The sequence below is a fragment of the Diplotaxodon limnothrissa genome, linkage group LG3 (assembly GCF_057381915.1).
Source record: "Diplotaxodon limnothrissa isolate DT_005_m linkage group LG3, D_limnothrissa_male_GT1.1, whole genome shotgun sequence".
Classification (NCBI taxonomy): Eukaryota; Metazoa; Chordata; class Actinopteri; order Cichliformes; family Cichlidae; genus Diplotaxodon; species Diplotaxodon limnothrissa.
The window spans coordinates 28,007,911-28,033,829 of record NC_140598.1 but is presented as its reverse complement, the minus strand read 5'-3'; the positions used below and the strand labels follow the sequence as shown (position 1 = coordinate 28,033,829).

Below are 25,919 nucleotides of genomic sequence, written 5' to 3'. Positions count from 1 at the left end.
ATAAGTAGACCCTGTATCTTAATGAGCCTGTACAACACCTATTAATGCTTGTTCGACCTCAATAAAGGGCTTTCATATGTTGTTTTAAAGCCATTGTTCAATAAAATATTTTATTTTTTTACGATATAAACCTGTTTCTTCCTGTAAGACAGGGGTCCCCAATCCCAGTCCACGAGTGCTGGTGTCCTGCAGGTTTCAGATCTCACCCTGGGTCAACACACCTGAATCACATGATTAGTTCATTCCCAGGCCTCTGGAGAACTTCAAGACATGTTGACAAGGTAATTTATCCATTTAAATCAGCTGTGATGGATTAAGGACACATCTAAAACCTGCAGGACACTGGCCCTCGTGGGATTCGGGACCCCTAATGTAAGGAAATCAGTTGTCTGTAAAACCTGTGGACTCATCGCATTCACCTGTATTGGAGTTGGAGGATGAAGGTCTTCATCTACCTCCAGTAACAATAGCAAACTAATTTCCTGGTTAATTTTGTAAACATTAAAAATACACACAATTTTGTCATTCCATGACAAAATGACCAATACATCACATTTTCGAACACATCATGACATCACAAAAAATACAAAACTGTACTTTACCATATTCCCATTATTATAAGTATCAAACTATGCTGTAAACAACAGGTGGAAAGAAAATTATTTTAGAATATTGCTGTAAAATAATGTTTTGCTTTATTTTACACTCCTAATGACTCTGGAAGTGAAATTTGATGGTGGTAGAGTTACCTGTTAACCAACTGCTAAAAGAAGTTTCAGGCTTGAGATCCGGTGGAGACTGATCTCTACTCTCCTTACCTGCTGAACTGCTAACAGACACATTTAATGACGGTCATCAGATGTGATTTAACTAAAAGCTTAGCTAAAAACAACTGCAAGCTTTTAACCCTTACTTGTTCATTAAATATGTTAAATTTCTCTCATTCGTTTTAGAAACGGTGTTGGTCAACTTTCTTGAAAATAGTAATAAGTAACTAAATTTGTTTAACATTTAAACCGATTTTCTGCATATTCCAGCACATAAAATAAAATAGTTTTAACTTACTCTTTCAAATAGATGCACATAAAACACAGCGGAACACAGGTGGAGGTTTGCCCTGGTGCAGGTGTGCCGCAGTGGTCAGTGGAAGAATCTGCGTGTTTCTCTGTGAATTTCACATTCTCATGGTAGCGTAGCCTACTCGGTGCTTGCTCAGAGGTTTAGGGTTTTTTTTCACTGTAAAAAAAGTTTTCTTCCCACACAGTGAACAGCGGACGCTAATGTTTTTGTCACTTTTACATAATCAAACTCAAAGTAAGGTCAGTACTTCCATGCTTTAAACACTGCACGGTCATAATCTCTCCCACACTTGTTATAATATCCATTGTTGATCTGTACACAGGTGTTGCCACAAATGTCGCACTCGCTTACGTCATTGTCATGACGTAGTAACGCAGCATGGTTATGGGAAAGTAACAGTAATCTAATTACATTTTATGCAATAGTAATCCCTTATTTTACTCATTACTTGAAAACAATTATGCATTACAATTAATGCGTTACTGCCCATCTCTGTTCAGAAATGTTCACTGCGGCAGATGTCCAGTTGTGTGTTTTGCTTAACTAAGAAAAATGTGGCACCAGGATGTCCTACAGGAAGAAGGTGGGCTGGTGGGGGGATGTGACACTTTGGCAGTGTTATGGGAAACCTTTGGGCAGTGTTATGGGAAACCTTGGATCTACCTAAGAACTGTTGCAGAAACCCTTTCATTGCAACAGTACTCCCTGATGACCCCTTTCAGCAGGATAATGCGTCCTGCCACAAAGCAAACATGGTTTATAAATAGGTTGAGGAGCACAACAACCGGTTTGAGATGTCGACTTGGCCTCCAAATTCCCCAGATCTTAATCCAATTGAGCATCTGTCATGTGTTTGACAGACAAGTCTGTTGCATGCGGGCTCACCTCAGAGCTTACAAGACTTAAAGGATCTAAAATCTTGGTATAGATGCTACAGAATACCTCCACGGGTCTAGAGGAGTCCATGCCTCAACAGGACAGGGCTTTTTGGCAAGCAAATTGGGGACCAACACAATGGTAGGTAGGTGGTCATAATGTTATGCCAATTTGATGTAAAAACATGTACATAAATAAACAAAACAAAAAATCCAAAAAAGCCCAAACTTTCTTGTTTTGTTTGTTTTTAATTGATTTCAATATAAAACATATAAACAGCAAATCGCCACTTTTTGTTTCATTACAATAGAAATTTAAGTTATATAAGTTTAAAAACGTATTGTTGATTGATTAGAATAAAATTCCTTACTGAAGAAGTACTTCTCAGTTGATTTCTAACAGCTGTACTGTTACTCAACATCCAGCACTATAAAACATTGTAAAGCAAAGCGAAAACAAACAGTGAAGCAATGACTTCCATCAGTATCTGATCCTAGCACACAATCGCAAAACAACAAATAGAGACATCTTAGATTCATAAAACCTCTTTTTCACATGCTATAAACTTTTCATCCATCCATCCATCCATTCGCTTCCGCTTATCCTTTTCAGGGTCGCGGGGGGCGCTGGAGCCTATCCCAACTGTCATAGGGCGAGAGGCGGGGTACACCCTGGACAGGTCGCCAGTCTGTCGCAGGGCCAACACACAGGGACAGACAACCATTCGCACTCACATTCACACCTAGTGACAATTTGGATTACCCAATTAACCTATCCCCACAAGCTGCATGTCTTTGGACGGTGGGAGGAAGCCGGAGTACCCGGAGGGAACCCACGCAAACACGGGGAGAACATGCAAACTCCACACAGAAAGACCCCGGCCTGATGGTGGAATTGAACTCAAGACCTTCTTGCTGTGCGGCAACAGTGCTAACCACCGTGCCACCGTGCTGCCATATAAACGTTTCAATTCAATTTTATTTATATAGCGCCAAATCACAACATCAGTTACCTCAATGCACTTTATATTGTACAGTAGATCGTACAATAACAGATACAGAGAAAAACCCAATAATCATGATCTCCTATGAGCAACCACTTTGGCGACAGTGGGAAGGAAAAACTCCCTTTTAACAGGAATAAACCTCCGGCAGAACCAGGCTCAGGGAGGGGTGTCACTCTGAGACAGGATATTTCTAACTTTAGAGATGTTGCACAAATGGAAGAACGCAGTCTTACATATTTGTTTAATATGTGCATTGAAGGACATGTCTTGGTCAAAAATGACTCCAAGGTTCCTCACAGCGTTACTGGAGGCCAAGGTAATGCCATCCAGGGTAAGAATCTGGTTAGATACCATATTTCTAAGATTTTCAGGGCCGAGTACAATAACCTCAGTTTTATCCGAATTAAGAAGCAGAAAGTTAGCGGCCATCCAGGTCTTTATGTCTTTAAGACATTCCTGCAGTTTAACTAATTGGTGTGTGTTATCTGGCTTCATGGACAGATAAAGCTGGGTGTCATCTGCATAGCAGTGAAAATGTATGCTATGTCTTCTAATGATGCTGCCTAAGGGAAGCATGTATAATGTAAACAGAATTGGTCCTAGCACTGAACCCTGTGGAACTCCATAATTAACCTCAGTGTGTGAAGAGGACTCTCCATTTACATGCACAAACTGGAGTCTATTAGATAGATATGATACAAACCACTGCAGTGCAGTACCTGTAATACCTACAGCATGTTCTAATTGCTCTAATAGGATATTATGGTCAACAGTATCGAATGCTGCACTAAGGTCTAGCAGGACAAGCACAGAGATGAGTCCACTGTCAGAGGCCACAAGAAGATCATTTGTAACCTTCACTAAAGCTGTTTCTGTGCTGTTGTAACCCAGATCATTGTTTGAGTATGGGATTTCTGATTATTTGTAGTCACTGAACACACTCTCTAGTCCAGCTACAGAGTTTTTTCCTTCCGTTCGTCCTATGAGGCGCATGCTGCTCTCGTGCCCTCTGCGAGCTGGAAATTCGGGTACAGTAGACATTTGAGTTGCTGTAAATAGTTTTAAAAACTTTTATATGTGAAGCTAATGATTTAATATGTTGTTAGAAAAAGGAGTCTTGTAGCGGTTACGAACGTGAAGCTGAGCTGAATCCGACAGCCATTCGCCATTACACGAACCTCTCTGGTGAGTTAGCTTGCAGCTCATGTTCGTATGAAATGTTTTGTGCCTTATTATGCTGCAGCGAGGTATCAAATCTACCACTGTCATGTTTGTTAAGAAAGAGGCTAAATATTGTATAACGTGTGTTACTGGCTGACTGTTAGAGAGCTAGCCGTTAAGTGAGCCTGGCTAATGTCCTAAAATGGCGGCCAACACGAGGTCAGTTACAGAGTTATTATGTTGTGCCTAAGAGAACAGCATTAATAAGCGTTGTTAACAGCATTTATGTTCTGTTATGTTTTATTTTGACAAACCTGTATTATTATGATGGTAAGACTGTTAATAAGCCATTAGTGATATGGACACTGAGTCAGTGGTACTGAGATTTATGAATATTTTAGTTAATTCTTCTGCACACTTGTGTGTAGGCTGGTTTGTTTGCCCTTTTGGTGCCCTGGATCCTACTTGATGAACTGCCTTGTGGAAGTCCTCATCTGATGACTCTGCTGAACCGTCCTGGCAAATAGATGGTCGTTGCTGCGGGTGGATGCTTCTGCTTGCTGGATCCTATTATTGGATGCTACACCGTTCCAACAGAGTGGTAGGGACAATTCAAAGGGCCCCACGATGCACTTTACTTTTCCCTGAGCTCAGGTGATTTTCTTTTGGCCAAAGGACCTTGAAAGGATACATATTTGAGTTTATTTATTTATTTATTTATTTTATTTTTCTTGGGACACTGAGTGGAAAGACACTGCAAAAAAAGGGTTTATTATTTAAAATTGTGTCTAATAAATGTGTTTATGTTAAGTAATTGTGGTGTCCATTGTGTGCTGGAAGCCGTATTGTTCCTGTGGTGGAGCAGCTACTACCAATCTCCTTTACGAAACTAGCCTCTGATGGCATACAAATAATTGGGATACATTTGATTTCTTGTAACCTATTTCTAGGGAAACTGTGATTCTGGGTTAAACATTGGGGTGAAATTGATGACACCGACACCTAGTGAACTGCCCAAGGTCAACAGTCCTGATTTCCACGCATTAAAGGTTTGGCGTAAGTACAGATTGCGTTACACTGTGATGAGCTCTGAAACCTGACTGAAACTCTTCAAATAAACCATTCCTCTGCAGATGATCTGTTAGCTGTTTGACAACTACTCTTTCAAGGATTTTTGATATGAAATGAAAATTGTAGTCATGTGTCGGTTGCGAACGAAACGGCTCATAGAGACGGATCTTTGACGTTAATGACGCGAGCCCGTGGATTTTTTTTCCCTTTCTCTCACCCTCTCTCTCACTAATTTCCGCTACACTCTGCACGCAAGTCTTGTGCTTTGCGCTGGGAAGGGAAGGGGGGGGGGGTTAGTTACACTCTCAGTAGCACAGGAGCAGAGTAGGAGGGAAAGAGAGAGAAAGACAGCGAGGGACAACAATGTCACATTAGAAAGGTATAGTAATGATCCACAACTATTTTCAGTTGCAGATTGTTAGGGGTGAACAGTTATCAAACACTCAGGTGAAGAAATGACACTCAGACAGTTCAGCTGGTAACGTGCACGGGTGAGAGCCCAACAAGACTCACACACCTACACTTGTCTTGCATCTTTATTTATACACTTCAGTATAGTGATGTCACATGGCAAAGGAAAGATAAAACAGGAGCTTAGCTGCACGCTCTTCACTCGTGGGGAGAGAACATGCAGTTGCTGGAACTTAATCTAACAATAACAGCTTGTTTTCACAACTCATTGTGGTGTTGTGATGTGATTGTTCAGAGAGTTCATGATAGAAATACGTTTGCATAAGCAGAAATATTAAACACAATTTAACAATAACAGCTTGTCTTCACGACTCGTTGTGGTGTTGTGATGTGATTGTTCAGAGAGTTCATGATAGAAAGACGTTTGCATAAGCAGAAATATTAAACACTTATCAGTATATCACTCAGTTGCATTTCATGACAATAAAACTTAAAAATCCCCTGACACAGATGATAAAGGATTCAGAAAATAGGATTAATAGGCTGGTGTGAAAAATTGCTGCCACACCGCCCCCTCGGCCTGTGTTTCGAAATTTCTGGTAGTTAGAATGACTCGGGGGTGTTGATTCATTTAAACTAACATAATCATCCTGCTGCAACCAGGTTTCTGTAAGGCAGAGTAAATCGATTTGTTGATCAATTATTAAGTCATGTACTAACAGAGACTTGGAGGAGAGAGACCTAATATTTAATAATCCACATTTCACTGTTTTACTCTTTGGTTCAGATGTGGATACTGTATTGTTCTTTCTTTGTGATTTTTTTATGTTTAAGTTGTTTGTTGCTGGTTTTTAGTTTATTTTTCGTCTGTTTGGGAGCAGACACAGTCTCTATGGAGATGGGTTTTTTGGGGGGGTAACAGGAGGAGAGAAGCTGCAGAGAGGCGTGTAACACTGCAACTCTGCTCCCTGGTCCCAGCCGTTCCTGGTGTACAGCCGTTAAGTATTTAAAATACAAAATATGAGTAACTGTATTCCAATACAGTTACTGTTTAAAATGGTGGTATTCCGGATACAGTTACTTTTTGTTGAAATAAATGGAATACACAGTGGTCTTTTCCTGTTTCATATGTTAGTCCATCCCCTTTCAATTTTTGGTAATTCCACCCTGTTGGAAGCAAACAAAACACAAACTTGAGACCAAGGCTCAATCTCTCAAAGCTCTCAATCTCGTGGCACATGTCACCTCAACTTGCGGCCCGAATAATGACGTGACCAAACATTTTCAAAAATAATTCTTCAAAAAATTACTTAATATGAAGGCAATAGGAAGAGTGTTAGGCATTGCCCTGAAGAATGTAGCCTCATGGGCAGTGTAGCCCAGGTGTAAGTAAACTACTAGACTGAACTGTACACTGTGTTCGTGTTTTCCTCTGAAACAGTCCCATTGGGGCAGCCTTTCAACGCCTCTCTCTCTTTTTTCCCCCCTGCCTGTCCCGTTTGGTTCTTTTGCCATCAATTTTATTTTATTTTTACTTGCTAAGTATGGGACAGACTTGTATGGGGAAAAGAAAAGGGAGAAAGAAAGAGGGAAAGAAAAAGAGTGCGGAAGAGGGACGGGGATAAAGGGCAAAAAACAAAAGCCAACAAAACAAACAGACAAAAAAAAAACATATATCAATCACCTGGATCACCGGTTGAGAAAGAAAATAGGAGAAAACAAGCAAAAGAAAGAGAGCAATATAATAAACAACAACATCGCAATGATCTATGTGAATATAACAGTAAATACTAAATATTAAACATTATTGTGCAGCACGTAAGATCAACAGCACACAGTGTGCTTTGAGGTAGGAGCCAAAAAGGGTGTAGTTTGTGTGTGTGAGCACCCGTGTGAAACACCTGTGAGCATGAGCATGCTTGTATTTAACAGGTTCCTTCATGTGATGATCTGCTAGAGGGTGTGGGGGAGACAGCCCCGTCCTCCAGGGCATGAAGCAGGTATGGAGGAGATCAAAACTCCAGACATCCAGAGGCCCCCAGAACACAAGAGACCAAGGAAGACCAACAGAGGGGCAGCCGCGCCACTGTCCCAGAAAGAGCTGAGGAGAGTCCCAGATGAGGGGTCACTCAGCAGCCGCGGAGCAGAAGCCAGGGGGGGTTGCAGTGACGTGCCCGTGAGCTCCGCCGGCAGCCAGCTGTGCCTGAGTGACCGAGCCCCAGGCCGAGAGGCCGAGGGCACCCCACCTCCGAAGGGGCCCGAGCGAGCCCCAGGCTCCAGGCCCCGAGAAGCAGCAACCAGGAGTGTGTCGGTGTGTACCTGGATGCCGATCCCCGGATACAAAGAACCACCAATGCACCGATATCTGGGGACGTCTGTCACTGGCAGTGGGGGGGAGGGGTAGGCCTCCATACCATGTTTTAAAAAAAAAACAACATATTTCTTGTCTTCTTTGTAGAAAAGAGCGGTTAAATGTAGGCTCTTCAGTACAGACTTAACCTTTGTGGAAGTTTTTTTTAAATACATTTTTTATAGTGAAATAAAGACAGTCCAGTTCCAGGATCTTGGAACCTAATATGTTTGCAGTTTCAAAATCATCATAATACAGTAAAATGTGTAGAGCATATTTCTGTTGTGGAAACAGAATGGTTTTGGAAATATAATCCTTCGTTAATGTCTTTGTATAACCCAGTTTGTCTTTCAAATTCATGCAAGAAATATTCTCTATTTTTCGTTATACCTGAAAATCAATTTATTGTAACTAAAATGGGCACATACATGTATTTGTCTCTGACAGGTATTTCACTACAAACACCTGTAGTTCTAAGTCTATGTGTATCCAATCTTACACCAAGTACAAATTCATTAACCTCCTAGGACCTGGCGTCCACATATGAGGACATCACATTTTGGGTTATTTAGACCAAAATACTAAATTTTGCTCAACAAGGGCCTGATATCCACTCATAAGGACATTATACTGCTACTGTTCTATCAAAATTTTAAATGAATATCCTCATATGTAAATGGTCTGTATTTGTATAGCGCTTTACTAGTCCCGAAGGACCCCAAAGTTCTTTACACAACCAGTCATCCACCCATTCACACACACATTCACACACTGGTGATGGCAAGCTACATTGTAGCCACAGCCACCCTGGGGCGCACTGACAGAGACAAGGCTGCCGGACACTGGTGCCACCGGGCCCTCTGACCACCACCAGTAGGCAACGGGGGAAGTGTGTTGCCCAAGGACACAACAACCGAGACTGTCCAAGTTGGGGCTCAAACCTTCCGATTAGAAGGCGAACTCCCAACTTTTGAGCCACGATTGCCCGTCCTATGTGGCTCTTATTAATCTTAAAAACAAAAATAAGGTAAAAAAAAATCTGGTAATTCTTTGTTTTTACATTCATCGGACCCCAATATGCCCAAATATCAAAGAGAAATTAAAAATGTGGGTCTTAGGAGGTTAAGCTCAACTATTTCACATTTTTAATCATAATATATCTGTCTTTTTTTTCTCAGTGTTAATTTTGAAAATCAGTTATCCAATTGGTTTAAAATGTGCTCAACTCTTTTGTAAATGTCTGATTCCTTACTATGAGAGGGAAATGTTTGGAGTACTACTTCTCTTCCTGAATGTCACTGACAACTTCTTCAACGAAACAGCTTTTTTGAGCAGCACTTTCAGTAAGAACAGAAGCTTGTAAAAGAGCAACAATAAATCCACACATTCCAACAAGCAAGTCCTTTGAAATAACAGTGGGAACCTGAACCTGTTTTGTGTTTGTTTCTCCAGTAAACCGTTCATGTGTGCCTTATTTTCTGTAATGAACAGGGTGTGTATTCCTGGGGATGGCGGTTAAAGGTATTTAACCACTGAAAAACTGACACGCAAACAGACTTATTCGGAAAATAGTCTCTGCATGTGTCAGTTTCCATGACTCTTTCCATGACTTCCATGAATGGGAACTGAAATTCACCTGTTTGAAAGTGGAAAAGTGGAATAATTTCCAAGAAAAGGCACTTTCTAAAGTGTAATAAGAAGTGTATAATGTTTCAAAGAATTACTGCTAATTAACAGTGTAATTTTGATGTACTCAGTATATTCTAAGGAGCTTGGAAAGAAAAGGCGTCTAGACTTCCAATTTAAAGAAATCAAGATGTTTTGTCTGGTAATTTAAGATCTTTTTAAATGAAGTCAAACTGCTGCTTTAAATTTCCCAGGCCTTTCAGTGTGGAGTTTGCATGTTCTCCCTGTGCCGCTGTGAACTTTCTCTGCGACCAACGTTTTCTCCCAAAGGCCAAATACAAACATGTTAAATCCTGTCCAAGGTCTGGGATATGTTGAAATGTGAAACACCTGAAGCACTTTCAGGTACTTTCTGTCACTCAGTTGAACTGCCACTAAACTGTCATCATTTCTGACACCCACTCAGATATAATGAATGCTTCTGTGTGTCTCCAGTAACGGTTTTTGATATGGGCGACATGAATGGTTGCCCTGGACGGCATCATGACATTGGCACAAAAAATGTTGCTCACACCCATGCTGCCCCGACATCATGGCAGCACTTTTCTTTTTTTTTTCTTTTTTTGCATGGGCACCAATTGCTTTTGTGTTGCCCATTTGCAGGGAGGAGGCCCTCCATTTGCGAGTTGCACCTGCTGCGTGCTACACAGGGAGGAAGGGGTAGGACGGATGGCGGGGCATTTTCTGGCTGGCTGGAGCAGCACCTAATAACCAGCTCACAAAATCAAACTAAATAAAAACAAACCACCAGACTAGGGCTGTTAGAGTATATTGTTAAATGTTGTCATTATTATACTTAAATGTGTAAACCTTCTTTTAAACTATATGATCAAAGACATTCTTTTGGTTGTATTCTCCTCCCCAGCCTGTTGAATGGTGGGGGAGGCTATAATGTTTAACTGCAGGCACATCCTATGTAAAGGTTCTGTTTTCTTATTTAGTAAGGGCGTTCACTTCTTTCGGGGTGAAGGGAGATGACCCTTTTTATGACCAGGGATGTTGTTAAAATGTTTGTAACCAGGAAGTCACACACACGGACACGCATACTCATGTGCTCATGCACACGTGCATACACACACACATGCTCGTGTTTTAAACTTTTATGACCATATGGGTTTTATAACGGGTGGTGTTTGTTTGTCACTGAATAAAAGGCGGCAAGAGGACACTGGGAGTCGGAGTCGTCTGAGGTCGGGTACAGAATTGCAGCCTGATCCGATCGACCTCCCTTGCAAGTTAAAATGGATCGCTGTTTGTCTTGCTTTGTTCACGGGTGATAAGTCTCTGACACAGCTCGGCCTGCAAACACAGAAAATCTCACTTTTATTTTTCTTTCCAATAATGTAAAAACTGATCAGCCAAGGACTGTCAGCATTATCACTTCACTGTATGATCTGCGGGGATCAGACGTTAAATGCAGTAATGTGTAGACCTGCTCCTGCTGCCTCTCTCTTACTAGGTCAGTAGATACCAGCAGTTATATATATATATATATATATATATATATATATATATATATATATATATATATATATATATATATATATATATATATATATATATATTAGCACTAAAGTAACACAGAGATTCACATATTACTGTATATAAATATATCACTGATGGGACATGAGGCCTGTTGGGGGCAGCCAAGCTGGGGACAGTCTCAAGGTCAGATGAAAACCATCATGTGCTGAGCAAACTGAAGCTCTGGTGCTGCCACCTAGTGGCTCTTATTTTTATTTATTTTTATTGACTTTTTACACAGTGCATATACTCATTGGCCACACACCTTGCAAGGTGTGCTATGTGAATCTCACAGAGAACATAAAATGCATTCCACACACAGGGACAGTCCTAGCCTGTCTGGTGCACTGGGCAAACACTCCCTTTAAAAAACACTGAAACTCTGAAACTGACAGGACCATTATACACACACCGAGGAGAGTGTAAATAATGACAAACACCATGAACCCTGCAGGAAACAGGATTCATACAAACCAGATTCAAACAGGATAAAAAAACAATCAAACTAAGCACTGATGCTCTTATTTGTATAATTTAGTAATACGCTTGCAATATATTTTATGAACTTTAGCTGCTACTTGTAATACAAAATTGTTGGTACCCTTTGGTCAATGTAAGAAAACCCACAATGGTCACAGAAATAACTTTAATTTGACAAAAGTAATAATAAATAAAAATTCTATAAATCTTAACCAATGAAAGTCAGACATTGCTTTTCAACCATGCTTCAACTGAATTGTTTTAAAATATATGTATGAAACAAGCCTGGACAAAAATGATGGTACCCACAACCTAATATCTTATATATTATCTTAATATTTTGTTGCACAACCTTTTGAGGCAATCACTGCAATCGAACAAATTCTGTAACTGTCAATGAGACTTCTGCCCCTCTCAGCAGGTATTTTGGCCCACTCCTCATGAGCAAACTGCTCCAGTTGTTTCTGGTTTGAAGGGCTCCTTTTCCAGACTGCATGTTTCAGCTGCTTCCAAAGATCCTCAATAGAATTGAGGTCAGGTCTCACAAAAGGGCCACCTTAAAATAGTCCAATGTTTTCCTCTTAGCCATTCTTGGGTGTTTTTAGCTTTGTTTTGGGTCATTGTCCTGTTGTAAGACTTATGACCTGCAACTACCCTGCACAGATTCAAGACACCCTGTGCCAGATGCAGCAAAACAGCCCCAGAACATAACCGAGCCTCCCCCATGTTTCACAGTTGGGACAGTGTTGTTTTCTTGATATGCTTCATTTTTCCATCTGAAAACATAGAGCTGATGTACCTTGGCATTATTTCATATCATCAGACATCAAATTGATTTAAAGCCAAATACAGGAAACAGTAACACAGGTTAAATGTTAACTTCGACTGCCTGTCTCACTACAGTGAATAACTGCTCTTCTTGATTTGTTTGGATCTGATTTTACAGATTCATTTAGATATATAAACACGTCTCTTCTTCATTGTTTTATAAGTGTTCCATAGAACACTTATAAAACTGCAGCAATAAATAATAAATCAAAGGCTTCACAGTCTGTGGGCCCACTGTGGGTGTCATGTAGTGGCTGGTCTCTGTGACAGAATTAGTTTCCCCTGTGTCAGGAGCACATGCTGTTGTTTAGGTGGGGGTGGTGGTGATGGGCAGTGCGCGCATGGGGGGCAAACATTTTCTTGTAAAACAAAGGGGGGCCCAGCAAAAAAAGTTTGGGAACCACTGCCTTATGCAGAGATCACCATGGAAACCACGCCTTACCCTCCCTCCATCTACTTCTAAAACTACCCTGCAATACTTAACTGTGTGGAATAAAGTATAAAACAAGGAAGAGATGTCATTATTACAACTGTAGCTTCCTCCACCAGTGTGTGAATGTGAGAGTGAATGAATAGTGGAATTGTACAGCGCTTTGAGGTTCTCGAAAAGCGCTATATAAATACAATCCATTATTATTATGAGGTAGTTGTGAGATATATAATAATAATAAGGTATGTTTGTATTAAATTACTAAATTCCAACAGCAGAATCTTTAAAATTAGTTTGTAGTTACTAATATTTACTGTACTAGTGTTAACGTGTCACCGCGTTTGTAATGTTTCGCAATGACTGTAAAGAGAATACAGACAGAATTTATAATGTCCATGAGTACTGAGGCAGTTACACAATACACACTACATTCGTTTTATCTGTATCTTTCATTTCCTAGCAGCATGTCTTCATTATCTTTCTGTCTGCAAACACGCTGATTTCACTGGTTTAGCTCACTTTTTCTCTCGCATTGGTACAAATTTGTCATCACATCACAAGACCTTTTATTGTGTTTTTACTGTTTTTACACAAGTAGACAACACACCTTGATCAATGTCAATATGCTTCTTGGTAAACAAGCCAGTTTACAATCTGCATGTATGTGTTGTAAAACCAGCATATTAATCATGAGTCATGTTTTCCTGTATGTTTAAATAACTGAAATTAAACTTGCTGATTGATTGGTAAACATAGCCCATTTTGGGGTGCTACACACATATAAACACACACACAAACACACATACAGTACACTGGCACTCAGTGTCTGACACATGCATCTGGTTGCTTTAGCAGTTCTCTGGGTTTTAGGGAGACCAATCCTGACTGATAGTTCATCTATCTGGGTATGTTTTTACTTGATTGGCAATAGGTCAGTAGGTTATCCTGAATAATGATGTCACATCCAATCAGATGCTTTTACATGGTGGCTAAAAATTTGGCTTTCATAATTTCAGCAGGTTAGATTGATTATTCGATAAAATCTTAGTGCTTCCTTATTTGGTATAAATGGATGTGGCCGTGTGATGATGTTGTTGTTGGTGCATGAAGCATTCCCTCTGCCTGAAATGTATATGCTGGCTGAAGAAATTGGAGCTCCTGAAGTAGACACGTTACTGTGAGGCTACAGAGTGAACCACTGAGGAACAAAAGACTTTGCTCTGAATTATTTACACATCACATAAAATGAGAGCAATTAAAACAGCACTTAGTTTCATGTTTGCTGAGTTTAAAAAAAGCATAGAGATTCGTGTGACAGTTTTAATCAGGTTCTGAGATGAAAACATTTCCTTCTAAATTCTCAGTATTCATTTATCAGCATTAAATCAAACATTTTTTTTTATTTCTGTGTCTAAAAAAACTCAGAACTTTCCACAGCAGCTGGTTGATCAGATACTGTGAAGATGTAATCTATTACTCTTCTGAGAAATGAGATCTTCCTGAGATGTACTAACAGTGATCGTGTTTCTGTCAAATTTTTATTTTACACACCAGATTGTTTTACACACCAGACCGCGCGATAGGCCCGGCTGATCGTGCTGTAACAGTGGTCTAATGTCCTCTCCTCTCTGGTCGGGCATTTAATATACTGCTTGTATTTCGGAAGCTCATGGCTCAGATTGGCTTTGTTAAAGTCCCCAAGAGCAATGATGAGAGAGTCCGGGAATGTCCGCTCCATGTGCAGTATCTGCTCCGCGAGTGCGCACTGAGCTGCCTGCGCATCCGCGTCTGGCGGGATGTAAACAGCGGCCAGGATGAATGAAGCAAACTCCCGCGGAGAATAAAACGGTTTGCAGTGAATAAAAAGATATTCCAGAGAGGAAGAGCAGTGCTGAGCAATCACTGTCACATCTGTGCACCAGCCACTATTGATGTAGAAGAAGACACCTCCACCTTTGGTCTTACCGGAGAGAGAGGCCTGCCGGTCAGATGAAAGCCCTCCAGCTTGAGCGCGCAGTCCGGGATGTCCTCACTGAGCCACAACTCCGTAAAACATAACACACAGGAGGAGGCAAAGTCTCTGTTCATGCTTCTCATCAGGGCCAGTTCGTCTATCTTATTTCCGAGTGAGCGTACTTTGGAAAGGAAGATCCCAGGAAGAGCAGTTCGCAGTCTGCGTCTCCTCAGACGCACGAGTGCGCCGGCTCGCTTCCCTCTCTTTCGGCGTCTCACTTTCCTGATCAGAGTCTGCAGTAAATCTGCCGCAGATGCGACAAATATTGGGAATAAATCCACAGGATTTATTAGCAGGTGTATCTACTTGACTGCATGCTTCGTTTAAGAAAAAGAGGACATTATGTAAATGTTTGTCCTAAATTCCTCTGTGTGGTTTGATGCTCATTAAAAAATCATGGATGATCATCTCACAGTCCTTTTTTCCTGCCTCTTCATGTTTCAAATGTTTCTTTACCTTACAATATAAAGCACCTCTGGGCAACACTTGTTGCAATTTATCACCTTATGATTAAAATTGAACTAAATGGTCAGAAACTTTGCTCTTTAGATGTTATTAGTGTTTACAAATGTGTGGAGGTATTTTTTAATAAACATTTGGAGGATGAGAATTATCTGGTGTAATGTCCCAGTTTGACCTCATGGTGACAGTGTTGGCTCACTGTTACCAATGCTACACTGAGGCAAAAAGATGACTGAGAGAGCAGTGTTACAGTGTTGGAGCATGTTTTATGGCCAAAGTTATCAAAGCAATTACTCAAAGATTTTCAAATCAACATATTTATTATTAAACATCATTTATGATAACACAGCACTGGTGTTAACAGAACTGGTATTAGAATCTGGTATATCTGATGATACAGAGCTTATGTGTCCTGCAAGTCTGTGCGTGCTGTAAGGCTGTTGTGAATGTGCTGCCGTTGAGCTGATGTGTTTGCGTGATCGTGGTGTGAAAATATGGAGAAATAGAGGGTGTTGTTTGTAGGTGAGTGGGGAAGTAGGTAGGTGAGTGGGGAAGTAGGTAGGTGAGTGGGGAAGTAGGGTATTTCCCCAGATTATACCAACAGTACCTCTCTTTGACTGAATTCAGTTCCTCCTCATGACGTTTCACCACCATACTGTGAGACAAATATACAGCATGAACAGATAAAACAGGATGAAATAAAAAGAGGAAATGAGAAACTTCAGGCACTTGTGAAATATGAGAAAAAAAAGAATGTTTACTTTGCCTCACAAAGTTTTTTCCCATCTCAGCCAAACTGTTTAAAAACAGAGAAGTTATTCACAGTATACAATATATTCACTCAGCCCCTTGGTTAGAAATACATCTGTATCTACAGTTTTGTGTACAAGTCCACCACCGGATTCAGCAGCTTGTAGTACAAACTTTAGCAGCAGTAACCTGCAGTGATGTGATTCATCAAGTCTTGTGCTTTGTTCACCCCTAGATTTGCAAACCTAAGCCATTTAGTTATGTTATTTTAGATAGACGAGGATTTCTCTTGCAATCCTTACAAGCAGCTGTGCTTGTTCAGTCTTTTTCTAATTGTGATGTCATTAATGTTAACCTTTAACCTGCTCACTGAGGCCTGTAGAGTTCCTGGGTTTGTTGCACAACCTTGTGATGAATTTGCTGCAACACACACTCCTAGGAAGAATGTGTTGTTCTCTAGCATATTGACATGAACTCTCCATATGTAATGATCCCCCACCCTTTGGTTTTGTTACCTGGATATTTCTTTAACCTCCTAAGACCCGAACTCTTCCACGGCATGCATTTTTAATTTCTCTTTGATATTTGGGCATATTGGGACCCGATGAATGTAAAAACCAAGAATTTCCAGATTTATTTTTTTTTACCTATTTTATGTTTCTAAGAAAAATGAGATCCACATATGAGGATATTCGTTTAAAATTTCAATAGAACAGTAGCAGTATAATGTATGTATCACCTGTATGTATCATCAAACCATCTTTGAACAGAGACGGTGGTTTACAACACCAACTGTCTGCCATCTATAATCCTTTTTTGAGATCCCTTCCCAGACGCCTTAACGCCCATTTACATCCTGGGCCATCTGACCTCAGGAAATCACATGATAGGGTTTCACAATGAGCTCACCCGAAACTCTGGCTGATTAGGACCCACACCCGCATTCACACCTTGGCTCATGTGATTAGGTAGAGGATCATCAGGGGGTCCTTTGTCCCTCTTTGGGGGGAAACTCCCACTGGCTTTAAATCTGGGACTCCCCACCATTTGACCCTTAGAACTGAAGAAGCTTCTCGGATGAGAGGTGAAACGTCTTCAAACAACTCAAGAAGTCCAGACACTTTTCTTTCCAAGCTCCTTAGACCACACTTCCTGATGCTCAATGGTCTGGATTTTTGGAATGTTTCTTTTCTTTTACTTACTGAAACCAGTAAAACTAAGTTTAAAAATCAATATTGTCAGGTTTCAGGGGTGGATCTCATCCATCTCTCCACCCTCATGGGAAGGGCTGAGGATCCCCAGACGAGGGGTCACCCAGTAGCCACCGAGCAGAAGCTAGAGGGGGCTGTACCGGCGTACCAGCTGTGCCAGAGTGAACCGAGCCGCAGGCCCAGAGGCCCGAGGGCCCCCCGCGGCCCGGAAGAGGCCTGACCGAGCAACAGGCACCAGGCCCCGCCAAGTAGCCACCGGGAGTGAGCTGGTACATACCTGAGTGCCGAGCCCCGGACACCAAGAACCACCAATGCACCAACCCCTGAGGGCATCAGTCACCGGCAGGGAGTGTGGTGAGGGGAGATAGGCCTCCACACTTTGGAGCGCCTGGGAGTTCCCAGAGAGGTGGAGTCTAAGACCCGACCTGACATATAGACAGTGTTGGGAAGGTTACTTTTAAAATGTATTCCATTACAGAATACAGAATACATGCCCCAAAATGTATTCTGTAACGTATTCCGTTACGTTACTCAATGACAGTAACGTATTCTGATTACTTAATATATTATCGTGCTTTTTACAACAACGTGAATGTACTATTGCTGTGTGATTTATTACTATTACTGAAGGTCCGCGACTCCGAACTGTAGTAAAGGGACCTCTGACTAATACGGTGGGGTCCCTGTCGGCTCGTAGCCGAAAACTAGCTTTACTTTGTTGTGTGGGTCAACTTTTCTTGCGAGAGACAGAGAGAGGCGTTGAAAGACTGCTCCAACGGAACTTATTGTTTTCAGAGGAAAACACGAACATGGTGTACAGTCGAGTCTTAATAGCTTACTTACAACTGGGCTCATCAGGCTCTCTTCTTGGCTGAAGTGGTTATTATTATATTTACATGCTTCCAGCTCCCGTTTTTCCTAGACGACAACTCGTACCTTTCCACTCCCCTTTTTCTCCCTCCTCGCGCTCACAGACCCATAACGTGTATGGCAGTCCATTCTCCCTGCAACACGGACTACACTGCCCATGATGCTACATTCTTTAGAGCTATGCTTGTAGCATTCTGCCTGTTAGCTTAGCACAACAACAACAACGCGCTCTCTCACCCAGGAAACACACAGTCGCAGAGAAAGAGAGAGAGAGAGCGTTGCCATGTAACCATGGCAACCGTAACGCTGCCGCCTGGAACAACAGAACGTAGCTGTCAAACAAAACCCAAAGAGTCCTGACCCGCGACAACATGAAACAGGGAAGTACTGCAGTGTAATCCATTTATTTCAACAAAGTAACTGTATTCTGAATACCACCTTTTTAAACGGTAACTGTAACGGAATACAGTTACTCATATTTTGTATTTTAAATACGTAACGGCGGTACATGTATTCCGTTACTCCCCAACACTGACGATACCCATCCCTAACTATGAGCATCATTCATTATTCTCCCCCAGTAATTAAGGTTAGGATATTTATTTTTTTAAATCCAATCCATTCTTCTTTTGCAGCATTTAAATAACCTTGATCAGATTTGATGGTTTTGTTACAGATTTTTCAAAAAAAGTGTTTTGCTTTTTTTTCACAAATTTGGGGATTAAATTATGTTGAAATGTACAAAACAGTGATGTCATGTTTTGAGACTTGATGAATTTAAGATTTTTGTGATTTAATAAAGAAATTTGCAGACTTGCACAGAGATGGTAAAATTATGATGACTGATAACGGAGATGAAGACAACAGACGACGAGGACAGGGAGGAACAGGGCTTTAAATGCACCAAGGAGACAGTCAGAGGGAACTCGGGACAACTGGAGACATTTAGGGATGCAGGGACTGACAGAGACAGGGAAGACGTCTCATCGTGACAAGTAAAGTTTATCTTGCTTGGCTGGGCAGCTCTCCTGATGCTCAGCACCCCCAAAGCTCTGATCCTAGAATCGTCCCTGGTCCAACCAAACATCCAACAATTTCAAATCTACAAGCCACTGCACAGCTGCACTGTGGTGATATTTTGTATGCAGACTATAGAAGTCCAATGTCCAAATACTTATGGTTTATTTATCCGTTTTTGCAAGCAATAACAAAGACCCATTTTTGTTTCTTCCTGCTGCTTCTCCTGCTTTGGTAAAAAAAAACATAGGCCCACCCCAGTGCATGCTGGTTCTATACCAGTCTCTATAGTTCTTCCTGCGTGACTTAACAAGATAAACAACAAAATAAAACAAAACGAAGTAAATATTAACCTACAAATAAAAATTGTAAATAACCCAAAAACATAAACAAACCAACAAACTTTAACAAACTTCAAAATAAAAAAAATTAAAGAATAAATAGCTCCAACACTGAGCTAAGACTCACACACATCTATAAGCTTATGCTTTGCATATTTAGCTATTTAAGTAAACATCGTTCTGAATTGCAGAAATAACCAATATGCTTTAATTTGGGTGATTTTGCACCTTCTAGCATGATAAAACCAAATAGATTTGATTATTTATTTATTAAATAACACAGTAAATACACACATTTTAGGAATTTTACAGGCAGTTTCTGTGTTTTTAATTAAATGCTGACTGGACTCATAGGGTTGTCCAGAATGATGATGGTTCCTCTTGCTGTCATGGATCCTGCAACACAGCAGTAATATGAAAAAATGAAAAATGTGGACAATTATTAAGTGTCACCTACAGTGCCTCTTTATGTGAAGAACTGCAGACTTTAACCAGTTTATTGGATAAACTGAAAGTCTTGAGAAAGAGTTTATTAATGCAATTACCTCGGAGAAAAGGCAACCCATCATCCTCATGAAGACTGATTTGAGGTTCTACGTTCTTGCATTTTATGCCCTTAATAACTATAGTCCGCCTAAATGTTGCTGCTAGTGTTTTGATAAAAAATTGCAAACAGTGAAGGGGAGAGTGGGCATCCCTGCCTGGTGCCCCTCAGGAGACAGATGTTGGAGGATGTCAGGGTTAGGGTTAGGCGTGAAAACGTCCTCGGCTCTCTCTGAATACAGCCGTCTGCTGTGCTGACACGTGTTGAACTGCACTTATGTACAGTTTATTTCAGTGATCAGATCAAACAAAAACAAAAGAGGTGCAGCCTACTTGCTGAATAGGATGTTTGAAGTTGTTTGAAGTAAGAGTCAATTTGTACATCACTGGGGCATAAAATAAATATGATTATTCAGACTTTAATTCCTTGGTAAATAGTGGCCCGGCTCTGACCTAAGGATACAGATAAAGTTACAGCCTGTGCAGTGGTGGTGAGCATGAAAAGAAAGAGAGAATATTGTCTCAGTACATGTGTAATATAAATGTGAGAAGACTTTTTAAATTCAAGCCATTCTAGACATTTTCAGTTTTGATGTACTGATAGCTAACCTGTTTTATCAGTTTAAAAACACATCCTTCGGTCATTATATTACCTTTATAAAAAGAGTAAGGTAAATATGCAATTGAACTGTATATCAGTGGAAAATGGTATGTCTGATTTTCATTGAAATATAGTGTACCAAGTGATAGAATGTGTGCAGCAATGACACCAAAGTCAAATTTGTGAGCTTTCATTTCTCTTAAAACACATTTTCCCATTTTGTTTTCATTCTGTGCTGAAACTGTACAAGAAATGAAACTTTCTTCAAGAACACAAACTGATTGCATGTTTAAAGAATGCTCTGCTGACAATTTAAAAAGTCACTTTCCATTAAAAAATAAAAAAAACAATTTATAGATTATTCATTCAAATATCAGATACAAAAATCCCTTAAAACTTTTAATAACACTAAAATTTCAAACAAATGAACAAAATGAAACTAAAACAACATGTTCAGAAGTTGTTTCCCAATTCCTAGGCTGCATCCTGCGAAGAACCTGGCCTTCGCAGTCTATGTGGGCCAGGTCCTTCAGAGACCGAGGAGCCCAGAAGTGCAAGGTTGTGAAATTGGACGGTCTAGCCTAGATTTGCGTCACCAGCTGTCTTGGTGGAGTTTAATAAACTCAGCTGCAGGTAATGTTTCATCCATACCTGCTCCTTATCTGCACCTACCCCACAGGGTGAAGAGGATGTGCATGGATTATTTTTATGTTCTCTGAGATTCACCTGGCCTAGCACACCTAGTGAGGTGTGCCTAAAAATCTGGCCAAAGAGTGTATGCACTGTGGAAAAAGTCACAAAAGAATAAGTGCCAGTAGGTGGCAGCAGAAGAGCTTTAGTTTGCACGTGACACGTTTCACCTGACCTTGAGTCTGGCCCCAGCTTGGCTGCCTTCAGCAGGCCTCATGTCCCATCAGTAATATATTCATATACAATAATATATGAATCTCTATGTTACTTTACTGCAAATATATATAACTGCTGATATTTACTGACCTAGTAAGAGAGAGGCAGCAGGCGCAGGCCTACACATTACCACATTTAAAGCCTGAGCCCCACAGATCATACAAATGACTGATCAGTTCTTAAGTTTTTAGAAAAAAAAGACAAAACAGTGAAATACTTTCAACATATTCCAGCCGCTCGTTAAATTCTACACTTACCGATCATCTCAGTGTCCTCTTTAAACTCCATAAGATGGGTTATACACATGCACAGATGAAGGAATATAATCATGAAAACATGAGAATTGTTCCTGAGGAGTTTGTGACATTTTACTTTTATCGGAACATTAAAACCTGCTCTGATACACCACTGTCTAGTGTTCTGTGTCACGCCTCACATCTGTCCCATATGAAGTGGAGGCAGCTATACTCCCCCATTTAAACATTTGTATTGTGAAGCCTTTACTTTGAAAGATGTTTCCAGGCTAGCAAAGTGTTTTCTTTTTGTTATGTTATGCAAAGTCTGTAGTCTCTAATCAAAGCAGCTCTGCTCTCATCCAGACTGTTTGATACACAAAGATAAGCATAAAGTTGTATTGATTACAGTTTTTACACATGTATATCTCTTCTTATAGAGGAGGAAGAGTCCAAAAAGCTGAATGACCACACAGCTGTTTGTGTTTGTTACCCACAGGCTGGAAAAAAGAACAATTGCACTGTGATGATTTGTAGACTGTGACTAACTTTAATTTTGTATCAAGGATCATAAATAATATAATATAATCATAAACCTTTTCTTTAGCAGAAAAGTGTGACCTTCTTGATTGATGCTGTGAAAACAGCACATAAAAACAACCTGTGATATCCTGCAAAAGTTAGTTATACTAACATAACATACATAAGAAGGACTTAGTGACAGATCACAGGAAGAGGTGTAACAGCTGAAATCTGTAACATCAGCTTCATTTTGTTGCTTCTAATTACAGGAAAAGGCCCAGAGCAGCCAATTAGAGCCAGATTATGTCTTTAATTCCCAGCCACAGAATAAAAGGTTAACAATAACAGTAAAGAGCTTGCTTGTTTTATGTTTAATATGTGTGATTTAAAAGTGAACACACAGCCAATGAGTGTAAGGAAGATTTAAGACTGTTTTCATAAAGTGCACTAAAGGTTAATTAGGAGGAGGATCAGTGATCCCTCTAGTTTCCATTGACGGTTGCTTGGAGCAAAGCTCAGGAGGGGGAGCTGTGTGCTGTTTGACAATTCAACAGGAATCCAGAGAGAATACGGAGCAGAACAACAGCTTTTATAATCACGTCTGCGCAACAGAAACTAACTGTGGCTCAAGTACCCCTCATATTCAGCGTCACTTTACTGAAGAGACATTGCAAGTCCTCCATCCATTTTCTTCTGCACGTCCAGATCAGGTTCACGGGGAGATAAAGTCTACCCCAGCAACATTTCAAGTTCTCCTAAATACAAATCTCTTTACTAATATTAAAACTAAAGATCCAAATGTACTTTATGGTTTATTTATCCATTTTGGCAAGCAATAACACATACCCATCTTTGTTCCTTCCTGCTGCTTCTCCTGCTCTGGTAAAAAACCATAGGCCCACCTAAGTGCATGCTGGTCATATACCAGTCCCTTTATTTATACTAAATTTGCCTACAGTTCTTCCTGGCTGACTTAACAAGATAAACAACAGACCAAAACAAAATGAAACCAATATTAACCTACAAATAAACTCAACAACAAACTTTAACAAATCTCAAAATAACAAAAATAAAGAATAAATAGCTCCAACACTCTGGCCCCTGATTGTGCATACAATCACAATTACTTTAAAGTTATAAAAAAAGGAGCTATTCCCTCAGGCAAGTCCTTAATCTCTGTTCATGATGTTATTTCTCTTCCAGTAGCAAAAGAAGTTTTGCAACTGGCCTCTCCAAAACACACGTCGTTGTTTGTAGTCTCACAGAACGCACCAAGCCTTTTGCATCTTGGTTTACATTTAAGACTTTTGTCATCATCCATGATCCTCTTGGAGCTGTAGCGTCTGTAATCAAGACACTATCTCCAGGTATAAGAAATCTTTTAGTCCTCGTCCATTTTTGTCTTTCTTGCATCTTGCAAACAACTCTGCCATGTACTGTGCCTGTTTACACTTTTTCCTGATATGAAGATCATTCATATCAATACTTCATGAGTCATCTGAAACTCTGGTGATGGGTCTGTCGTTCAATATAGCTTCAACTTCACAGAAGACTGTTTGGAGTCTTTCATCACCCAAAGCTTGTTCTTTGAGAACTGAGACTAAAGTACTCCTTATGGAATGTTCCCACACAATCCTTTGCCAATATTATTGAGAATAGCTCCAACAACCCCCGGCTTCTTTTCTCAGTAACTGACTTCCCTGAATATTTCCCCTGCTTCTCGTATAAATAGCTCCACAGAAACGTGTGAAAGATTTTTGCAGTTTTTCATTAATAAGATAGAACAACTCTGATGTATGACCGCCCTACCTTCACATGAAGTTTTTACAAAATTCAGCTGCTCTACTGCCTTTGACCAGTTTGAGCCTGTGTGTTTTAATCAGGTAGAAGAACTTTGTAATGGTATAAAGACATCATCTTGCTCAAAAAATGCCATGCCAACACATTTCTTGAAAAAGATTTAAGGTTGTTGGTTCTGACATTTTAGAGATTTGTAATAGCAGTCAGTTTTATGTCATTAACATGTTTTGGGATTAAAATCAGAGAATAAATGTTGGAAACTTTCTGTCTGACCAACAGTGGCTGCAGCCTGCAGCCTTTCCAGACACATTATAAAGACTTCTAAATAAACTATGAAATCCCATGAAGTGCAGAAAGCTTCAGTTGAATCTGGTTTTATTTATTTGCTCTGAGGTTATCTTGGCACTGAAGCAGCACACAACACAAAGAAGAGACTGCAAATTTTACATGAGCACAAACTTTACATCAAATTTGAAATTCAAATCATTTGTATTTTACTAAGATATGTGGGACTGATTTGCCTAACTTATCATGACCTGACTCTCCTCTGCTCTCCATTTTGAGTCCCTGACTAGTTGTAGTCATAATGTTTATTTGACTTAAGTTCCTTTAACAGCAAAAGCTGAATAAACACTTGTTTTCTATTCAACTTTATTCATATACAGCAGTTCTCTCTTCAGTTTTTGAAGCACTTTAATCCTTGTTGTTTAAAAGTTGAGGAGATGGTGAGCAAAAGGTAATCTTTACTATAACAACACCCAACCTGAGGACAGATTGTGTTACCAAACTACACCCTCCACTTTGACAAAGTTGTTTAACTAAGTTGCCTTGTGAGTTTAACAACCTGCTTACTGTTTCAAAGATATCAGCGTATTATCAAGATCTGCTGTAAGATGCATTATGACTGCAGCATTTATTTAGATGATGATGTGACACACAATGGAACAAGGACACATCTAAAACATGCAGGACACTGGCCCTCGAGGTCTGGCGTTTGACACCTGTGATTTAGATGATGATGTGACACTCATCAGTCATGCTGACTGTCTGGTATGATGGTGTGATGGTTTCTTATTGCCTCTCCTTTCATGATGCTCCAGTGTCTCCTTAGGTCTGATTATTGAATTATTGAAAAAAAAATCCTGAGAAAAACTAAATATTTGATCTTGATTCTGTGTTTAATTTGTTCCTCATTCCTACATTTTGTGACTCAGAGCAAACAAAACAGCAGACTGACGTTTGGGAACACTTCACCTTGCAAACAGACTCTATTGTTCACCCAATGAACAAAATGAATGAACTCAAACAAAACCAGCCGAGGACCAGATGGCATGTATTGTTTGCTAAATAACAGAATGACATGGGATAAAATTTCCACCCTTAGCTGTAAAAACAATATTATACCAGCATCAAGTCTACCTGCTATAAAGGACAACCCACCTTTGACTTATGACATTACATATACTGTTGAGCTTCCACCTGGTCCGTTTCCAGCTGCTCCCTCTGTGGTCTGAGCCCCTCAGAGTTTGTGCTTAGGGTGGGAGCTCCAGTTTATCCTTCTGACAGATTAACACACACTCACATCCCACTAAGTAGCATCTTCTACTCCTTCTACTAAATTTGTTCTAAAGTCAAATTACCACAGCATAAATGCCAGTGTTGATTTTTCAGTGTTAGTAGAATTCAACAGAGTTCCGAGTTAGTTCAACACTTAATCGAGTTAAAATAACACATCGGGAGTTGATT

General features: G+C 40.2%; 1 protein-coding gene across 1 annotated transcript in view; it reads left to right on the top strand.

The window, feature by feature from the left end:
- LOC146635172 (neural cell adhesion molecule L1-like) overlaps positions 1 to 25,919 on the top strand; it is a 640,298-nt gene that overhangs the window by 160,137 nt on the left and 454,242 nt on the right. The window lies entirely within an intron of this gene.